This window comes from Aphelocoma coerulescens, chromosome 27 (assembly GCF_041296385.1).
Source record: "Aphelocoma coerulescens isolate FSJ_1873_10779 chromosome 27, UR_Acoe_1.0, whole genome shotgun sequence".
Classification (NCBI taxonomy): domain Eukaryota; kingdom Metazoa; phylum Chordata; class Aves; order Passeriformes; family Corvidae; genus Aphelocoma; species Aphelocoma coerulescens.
The window spans coordinates 5,097,635-5,106,212 of NC_091040.1; positions in this window are offsets into that span (position 1 = coordinate 5,097,635).

The following is an 8,578-nucleotide window of genomic DNA, read 5'->3' on the forward strand; positions in this document are numbered from 1 at the left end:
ATGGAGCTGGGATCTTTGGGGCACCTTTGGGAGCAGAGGACACATCAGATGGTCGGCAGGCACCTCTGCAGTGCGGAGTGATGGGGAAATGCGTCTCGAAGGGCGTGAACCATGGAGGGACATCCATGGATCCATGGAGTTATCTCCCAGGTGAGGGAAATAACACCCCAAGCCCAGTTTCACCGCCATGGCCTGATTTTCCATGCAAATAAAAGAACCTGAACTGAACTCTGACCACAGATCAGGACAATGGGTTTCCAGCTGGGAAACCCTCCCAAGGCTGGCACCTGCCTGGTGCAGAAGCTGCCCCTTGGCCACAGCACTGCAGTCACACACCCACACCTCAGGGAACGGGTGCTTCCTGCTCTGGGAATGATGCTGGAAGACAACGTGACTTCATCCAGCTGTGCCCACATCTGTTCCTGGTGGAGGAGAGGAGAGGAGAGGAGAGGAGAGGAGAGGAGAGGAGAGGAGAGGAGAGGAGAGGAGAGGAGAGGAGAGGAGAGGAGAGGAGAGGAGAGGAGAGGAGAGGAGAGGAGAGGAGAGGAGAGGAGAGGAGAGGAGAGGAGAGGAGAGGAGAGGAGAGGAGAGGAGAGGAGAGGAGAGGAGAGGAGAGGAGAGGAGAGGAGAGGAGAGGAGAGGAGAGGAGAGGAGAGGAGAGGAGAGGAGAGGAGAGGAGAGGAGAGGAGAGGAGAGGAGAGGAGAGGAGAGGAGAGGAGAGGAGAGGAGAGGAGAGGAGAGGAGAGGAGAGGGGTCACCCTGGCTCTCTCCCAAAGTCCCAGCGCCCGGTGTGCCCTGTGATGGAGCATCCTCGCAGTGCCTCTCCAAGTTGAAGCCTTTATTTGATACATGGAAAATTCAGGGAAAATGATGGGTTTGTCACCATGGAGAAACTCAGCAGGAGGAGTTTGCACACCTCAGGTGGAAGCAGATCCCAGCTCTGTCTCGCCCATGATGGGAATTTTGCTATTTAGGCTCCAGATGGAAACAAGAAACAAACCCGTGCATGGAAAAGAGGCCGTTTGGGGAAAGAGGCTCATGGCTCCATACACCTCGCATGGACACTCCACAGGGCATTCCAGAGACCCGGCATGGGGGGAAGGAGAGAGTCAGAGCACCCAGCTGCCAAGGCTCTGCCAAGCACAGCGCCTCCACAGTGGAGGAGACTCCACCTCTGGGTGGACCAGCAGGAGCCAGGCAGGCTGTATGGGAATGGATTAGGAAGAAGGGTCACAGGAGCTTTAGCAAGGGCTTGTGGCAGCCTGGCAAACCCAACAGGTCCTGGTGACTGCAGTGACCTCCCAGGCTTCTCCCTGCTGGTTGTGCTGCTGAGCAATTCGGGCTGATCAGAGAAGGTTAAGACCATCTGAGAGCCCATCTCCCTGCCGTGGGCAGGGACACCTTCCACCAGACCAGGCTGCTCAGAGCTCCATCCAACCTGGCCTTGGACACTTCCAGGGATGAGGCAGCCACAGCTGCTCTGGGCAGCCTCACCACCCCAGCAATAAAAACCTTTCTTAAATATAATCTAAATCGACCCTCCTTCAATATAAAACCATCACCCCTCGTCCTGTCACAACAGGCACCACTGAAGAGTTTATCCCCACCCTCTTATCCCCTTAAGTACTGAAAGTTCTGTGATAATGTACCCAGAGTCACCCAGTGCTCAAAGAATTTGCTGGGAAACGCTGGGATTGTGTGGATTTTAGATAAAAGATACCAGAGCTGAAACCTTTTGCTGACCAGTTTGAACGATCACTGACCTCATTTCTACCAGCAGAGAGGATGCCTCCATAGCAGAGAATAAGGACTCGAGCAGAAACTCAGGCTTCCCAAGGCTGCCCACAAAACAGACTCAGGTCAACCCCCAAATCACTTTTAAAAATCCTTAGAGGCTTAAGGAGCTCAGGGGCAGCCACCCCGGGCCCAGGATGGGAGCACTGGGGATGGAGTGTCCCCCCCAAGGGCACTGAACACTCAGCGTCGGGGGAAAGAGAAAAGGAAAGAGGAGCTGAGCCCTGAGGTCAGCTCAGCGACTGAAGAGCAGGCAGGAACAGCCCCACGGCCCCAGGGACAGCAGCCAGATCCCAGCGGGAATGCGATGGAGCCGGACACAGGCTGGGGACAATGGGGCAGCTCAGCAGTCAAAGTGCAGTCACAGCAGCGCCTGTGAGGGGCCGTGGGCTGGAGACGGTGAGAGCCAGCCCAGGGGACGGCGAGGATTTCCACCAGCCAATGGCCCGGGAACAGGACTGAGGCTTTGCTGTCCTTCAACTTCGGCTCGGCAGCCGCCAGCTCCGGAGGGAGGGCGCGAACATCCCGGGGAAAACGGGGGAACCCCAAATCCCGGCGTGTGTTACGGCTAGACTGAACAACAGCATTTCCCAATGCCCTTTAAGGAGCGATCTCCTGCTGCCAGGCGCTGCCTGCATCCCTCGTAGGGCTTTTCCAGCTCACAGCCCGTGTCATTCCAGCTCGGCTTTAACCCCCGCGGCGCCGGGGCCGATTGCTCAGGCGGGAGCGGTGCAGGCTGTCGCAGTTCAAATCCAGGTCAGCGCAGCTCCGCGGAGTCCCAGCGGGCCCTGGGATCCCTGGGATCACCCTGGCAGCGCAGCCAGCCGAGCTCCCGCTCCCACCGGGGCAGCCCCGCAGCGCCCGGCGCTGGCCCCGCCCGTGCCCCAGCCCCGGGCCCGGCCAAAGGCAGAGCCGGGGAGCAGAGGTTGCCGAGTTAAACTGGCAGCTGACAAAGGGAAGGTTTGTTTTCCCATTTCCTGAGTTTTTCTTCCCAGTCCTTGAGAATTTAAATTCACAGCTAGAATGAGCAGTTTGTTAAATCAGGTTTGAGGTCTCCCGAGGTCCTGGCTCTCCTCTCTGGGATGTCGGCGGTGCCACAGCCGCCAGGTCAGAGAAGTTTATGTAACTCTCCTCACTCGGCTCTGGCTATGACACTTTCTCTGGGATCTCCTTTCTTCACAAAGATCCCCTTCCCTCACTGGATATCAAAATACTCAAAATGACCAAATTTGAGCACTGCAGAGCATCCCAATGCACTATTTTGTTAAAAACCCAGCAGGCTCCTTATGCTGCTCCATCCAGCTGGTCAGCAAGGGGAGGTGAGAGGGGAAAAGAAACCAGATTTCAGAGCCAACGATTAAACCAGGATTTCATTTCAAAGAATCACAGAATCATTAAGGCTGGAAAAGACCTCTGAGACCACCAAGTCCAACCTTGGACCTTTGTCACCCAGAGCAGAGCACTGAGTGCCACTTCCAGCCATTAAATCACACCCTCCTGAGCTCATCCCCTCCTAGCCATGGACTGTCCCCCCTCCTCTGTGCACAGGGGCCAAATCCCCAGGGACAGTGTGACCTCTTGGATGCACTGCCAGGGGAAACTCTGGGGCACCTTGGAAATGCAGGGTGAGCCAAGGGATAAGGCTCTCCCGCTTTCTCTCTCTCACCACAAACTTCTGTGCTTTAGGGTGAGGTGGTTATTTCACACCTGCAGAGCACCGTGTTCCCAGCCTGCCCCCAGCAGCATCCAGGTGCTCCTGGCAGCAAGAACCTGCACCAGGCAGGGGGACACCACTCGGCATCACCACACTGGGCTCACCCTCTGCTCCTCTCTCTGTACCTCTCTCCCTGCATTTCACTCAATAAACTCACTTTATGTGATACCATTGCATCTGGGTTTGTAGTACAGAAGGTTCTTGCCCCTGCCAGGCTCCTGTCCCTGTGTGTCCCCTGGCACCTGCCCAGCCCCACTCCCAAACTCCTCACTCACACCAATTCTTACCTGTCTGCAGCAGTAGCACTTCTGGTCACCACCTTTTCCTGGCACTGGAAGGGTCCCAAACCTCCCATTAACTCGCTTGAAGGCAGCAGCACCTGCAGGAGAGCTGGAGATTATTATATTATGTATATTATATAGATATAAGATATATAAGACCATAAAAATCAGACTGGTTTGCCTTGAAAAGACCTTTTTAAAGAACATCCAGTGCCACTCCCTGCCATGGGCAAGGACACCTTCCACTACCCCAGGTGGCTCCAAGCCCCATCCAACCTGGCCTTGGACACTGCCAGGGATCCAGGGGCAGCCACAGCTTCTCCAGGCACCCTGTGCCAGGGCCTCCCCGCCCTCACAGGGAACAATTCTTTCCCAATATCCCATCCATCCCTGCCCTCTGGCAGTGGGAAGCCATTCCCCCTTGCCCTGGCACTCCAGGCCCTTCTCACAAAGGCACTGGTGTGTTACCAAAGCTGTTTTCAGTACAGAACAGGCTTTTTTAAAAGTTTGCTCATCGTGTTTTTTCAGGTGATTTTGATTTTATGGAAAATGTTATGAAAAGCCTGGCAAATATTCATAAATGGGAGTATCGAATTTCTAGGGATAAGAAATACTAGGAGGGGAAGAAAAAGAAGTAGCTCTTTTCAATCCTTATCTGTCTTTAAATGAGGGCAAGACAAGAGCTGAGGAGCTGCCCTGGTGCTTCCCAACACTCCCAGCAGAGCTAAACCACACCACTGCTTGTTGGCTGGCTGAAGGAATCCCATTCATCAGCAGGGCCTGGGATCCTGCCTGCCATGGGAACCCTGAGAGGAACCTCCTGGCCAAGCACATTCCAGACAACACCCAGGTGTGCATCACTTCACCCCGGAGCCTCGCCCTGTGCCGGGGCTCCAGTGGAAAAGTGGGTTCCCAGCTCCTGTTCTGCTCCTGCTCGGCCACACTCACCCCACAGAGGGAATCCAGGCCTTGGGGCAGCCCCAGTCACAGCTCAGGCACGGGAGGAGGGCTCAGTGTGACCATCCCAGGGTCCATGTGGATGCAGCCACAGGGGCCGTGGTTCCGCTCCTGGGATCCACATCCTCTGCCAAAGAGTCACCAGAACATCCTGTTCAATAAAAATAAAAGGGAGGAGGACAGCAAACCCTGGCCTGCACAGAAATGGCTCCCAAGTCCTGAAGAGCACTGATCAGATGCCTTTAAATCGTCCTTCCAAGGCATTTTCCCCAGCTATCAATGTGGAATTTACACAACAGCGATAATGTCACGCTGCAGAAAACAAAATGTCATTTCCCGAGCAATGATGAACTGGTATTTGGAGCCTCCTCTGATACAGAGAAAACGAATGGCAATTTCCCTGGGAGCAGAAGCCCCCGAGCTCCTTCCCCTGCTGCTGCAGAGGGTGGATTACGCCGAGTTCTGGCATTAACAGAACATCATTTCACTCATGCAAACGGATCCATCCTTCAGGAAGTGTTCCACGGTAGCTGAGCTGAGCACGTCCCATTCACAGGGATCAGGCACTGAGCACGTCTCAATGAACAGCTCCTTTGGATGGAACCTCACAGCAGCAAATTGTGTGCCTGGGACCAGGAATTCCTGAATTATTAACAAACCAAGCCACAGGAATGTAACACATTTCCATACAAGCTGCTACCAAACCGTAGCTAACTACAGGTAGGAACACTTAACATTAACAGCCTTTAACACCCAACCTCTGCCTCCAAAAGGAAAATCACTCTGCATCGAGGATCCCATTTATACTGGCAGTACCCTTACCCTCATTCACAGCCGAGGAAAAGGAGGTGGAGCTGTCAGCAGGCACCACAGAGCCTCCGCTGGGATCACGTCTAGACGTGTGGTGCTGGGAGAGGTCCTCAGGCACCCGAGGCATCCGCCCGGGGCTGGCAGATGTGACAGGGGACCCCTGGGAGCTGCTTTGCTCCCTCTCTGCTCCCTCCTGGAGCGGCAGCTGGAGGCCACACAAACACCCAGGGGCACCTCCGGCAGCTCCGCGCATCTGCCCGGGGCGGCGGAGCCGAGCCCGCAGGGGCTGAGTGTGATCCCAGCTTTGACCTCTGGTTCTTCTCCTCCCGAGCACAGGATCAAACACAACCAGCACAGGATGGGCTTCTACCAGACCCTTGTGTCACAAGGGCAGAGCACTGAGGCCATACCCACTTTTCCAAGCAGTGGTTAAAAGCATTTCAGACCTTCTCACTGTGACTTTGCTGTTCAGCAGAGGCTTCTGTGCCTAAAACCAGCAGAGCACAGGCTGAGCTGGGGGCCTGTGGCTGCCTGCAGGGACTCAGGGGTAACCACATACATAAAGATTGCAGGGGGTTAAGGGTCTGGGAGCAGCAGGAGCCCAGATCCTGGTGATCCCTGCCATGGAACCTGTGCTGATGCTTCAGGAGCCCTGGCCCCAGCTATCCCTGCACTGGAACCTGTGGCGTGGCTCAGGCTGGTGTGACCCTTCCCAGGCATGGAGCAGGCAAAGGCATTCCCTGTCCCGTGCTCTTCTCCTGGGCTGCGGAGACTGTGGGCTGCTCGGGTGCCCTGGCAGTGGAGAAAAGGAAAGTTGTTAGTGCTGGAGCTGGCCCGGGTGACCGCCACCCCTCCTGCCCCGCCAGCCCGGAGCAGGGCAGCACCGCGGCCGCGTTCCTCACTCCGGACAAACAGCCCTTGTTCCAAGCCCCCGGAACAGAACCCCGCTCTCTCCCAGCTCCCTGCCAGCTGCACGCAGGACAAACACTCCACGCCTCCTTCCGCAGCCCGAGGTCAGGCTGGCAGCGAGGGGACAGCAGGGACACTCACCGGAGCCACCCTGTGACAGCCGCGGACACCCGGCCGTGCCCTGTGACAGCGCCCGGACCGCGGCTCAACTGGGGCAGCAAATCCTGCACAGTTCACTGGGCACTGCCCGCCTGCTCATCCGAATGCATTAATGCAGATTTCCCTCTTTTCCACCCTTTCCAAGGCCTGACTTCCCAGCTTGGTGGGTTTTCCCTTCTTTAAGGAGATTGTTCTCGTCCCTGCAGAGCAATTCCCACGCAAGGCACAGGTAGTTCTGAGCCGACTCTTTATTGACCTCAATAAGGTCACATGTATAAAAATTCCAAACTGTGGCTCTAAGACAAATCAGTAAATATCCCTCTCCCTCCCTCCCATATTCTATTGCTGGAAAAAAGAAGCCATCTCGCTCAGACTGGAGTAATCCACTGGATTTAATACATTTTTTTTTGTCCAAACCCAGAGAATGTCACCACAAATCCAAATTCCATCCAGCATTTTTTGTCCCAAAGTCTCTCCTGGACGTTTATTTCAAAATGGTCTACATTAAGCCAAAGCAAGAGCATTTTAAAGCAATGCAGGTATTGTTTCTTCAAAAGGAAAAATGAAGTCTGAGACTCCGAAACCAACAACAGCCAGAGCCAGAACAGAGCTGGGACAGATCCCACGATCAGCAACACACACTCAGCTTCAACCTAAACGTGCACTTTATACACAATGAAAGTGAAAATAAAAAGCAGTAACAGAAACAGCTCCATTACTTGGGATTTTCAGAATGAATCCAGTGCTGGGATTGGAGAATTGTGGGCACTCTGCTCACTAACAGGGACTCACTGGGTGGGCAGAAGCCCACGGGACTGCTCTGAGGCAGCAGCTTCACACAGATCATTAACTGGGAAACAACACAAAACCAGGGAGCAGCAGGTGGGAGCCTGGTTTAAGTCATTAATAGGAATTTGCTATAGTTTGGGAAGAGAGCAGTGAGGAGAAGGATTTTCCCTGCTCTCACTGGGGAAAGGCTGTTCCCAAAGCACGACACGGGGTTAAATGTCACCCATTTGGGACCCTGTACAGCTGGGGGTGACGAGTGGACTGTGGCCACCAGCCCTGTTTGTGTCCAGGCTCCAAATGTCTCTCCCTCATCCTTTCAGACATTTTCTGCCCAGCTTCCCAACCACACTCACAGCTCGCTCTGGCAGAGCCTCTGCCCATCACTGTGACTTTCTTCAGGCCACTGTTTAATTAGAGGAGCACTGCTAATGAAGTGCCCCAGACCACACAGCCAGTCCCAGCTCACCGGGCCATCCCTGCCCACATCCACTTGCTGCCCACGTCCTGGGTCACTTACACTTCCTTAGAGACACCACCCTGGCACTTCTCCCCTGCTCCCCAGAGCAGCCAGGGGTCAGTGCCAAAGGCCAGGGGGGCAATTCCCTTCCCAGAGTCTCCACAGCTCCAGAGGGGCTCTCTCGGGGGCTGTGCTGGCTCTGGGCACAGCAGGGGCTCTCCAGGTTGCTCAGGGATAGTCTGGACCCACGCCTGGCCTGCCTGGTGTCCCAGAGGGAAAACAGACCAAAACAACTCGACACAACACCAATCTGCAGGAAGTGCTCGGGCAGAGGGGAACAGCAAGGACATGCTCACATCCCCTTGGAGAGACTGCACCTGGATGTTCTGAGGGATGGGAACAGGGCAGGGATTTATTTGTGTCCTCCATGTAGCCTCACTCATCATCCCCCACTCCTTCCAGGCTGCCCAGAGCAGCTGTGGCTGCCCCATCCGTGGTAGTGTCCAAGGCCAGGCTGGATGGGGCTTGGAGCACCCTGGGATAGTGGAAGGTGTCTTTGCCCATGGCAGGGCATGGAATGAGATGGGCTTTAAGGTCCCTTCCCACCCAAATCATTCTGGGATTCTACGATCCTATGAATCCTGCTCCTGACCCAGCTCTGACAAGGGACTGAGGTAGCCTCAAAAGAGAACAGTCCTGCTTGAAACA